Raw genomic sequence first — 719 nt, forward strand, 5'->3', positions numbered from 1 at the left:
TTATCTTCTGTGTCTGTGTTAATTGATTTCCCTTTTCTTTGTTGAAGAGGGTCTGTGCAATCCTTCTGCCTAGTCCGCCATCTTGCCGGAACTCCCCCTGGAACAATGTTTTGTGTTATGCCAATTGAGCTTGATATCCCCTGCGACTATGGTCCTGAGCCCACAGGTCCAACTACTCATTCCTTCTGGGTAGCTGGCTGTGGCCAAGAAGTGGCTACAACCTTGTCCCTTGTCAGCTCTACTATACCCTTGGGAATTCTTACAGAACATACTAATAAACTTACAGAAACATTGTCTGCCAACCCTATATGTGGTCTTGACCACACTCCCTCCTGCAGACATACCTAATAATTCAGCCTGTCCGCCCATCTGTGCAATCGTATATCCATGTTTGCCTTCACTGACAACACAGTACTGTATGTGAAAAGGGTTCATCTTTGTTGTCTGTACCTCCCATGTACCTTTCTATGTCTTCCTCTTCCTCAGTGCTACCATGTTGATCTCTCACATTTGGTACATTGCCTTTCTCTTCACCCAAATCAGTACTCGTCTCTACCTGTCTAATAGTGTTCCTTCCTCTCCCCTCCCACCCCTGGTAGCCAAAAAAAAAAAAAATTTCCTTCCATATATAACCCTAGTAGAAAGAAATTTTTGACCACATTCAGTGGGGGGGGGGGGGGGGGGTGAGGGCAGACAAACTTGCAGTTGTTTGGAGTTGA

The 719-nt window shown here is 45.6% G+C and overlaps 1 protein-coding gene across 1 annotated transcript in view; it reads left to right on the forward strand.

Annotated features, from left to right (window-relative positions):
• The window catches only part of ADAM10 (ADAM metallopeptidase domain 10), a 149,545-nt gene that overhangs the window by 111,754 nt on the left and 37,072 nt on the right, over window positions 1–719 (forward strand). The window lies entirely within an intron of this gene.

Source organism: Orycteropus afer, unplaced genomic scaffold, assembly GCF_000298275.1.
Source record: "Orycteropus afer afer isolate SDZICR_OR568_19922 unplaced genomic scaffold, OryAfe1.0 scaffold00015, whole genome shotgun sequence".
Taxonomy (NCBI): domain Eukaryota; kingdom Metazoa; phylum Chordata; class Mammalia; order Tubulidentata; family Orycteropodidae; genus Orycteropus; species Orycteropus afer.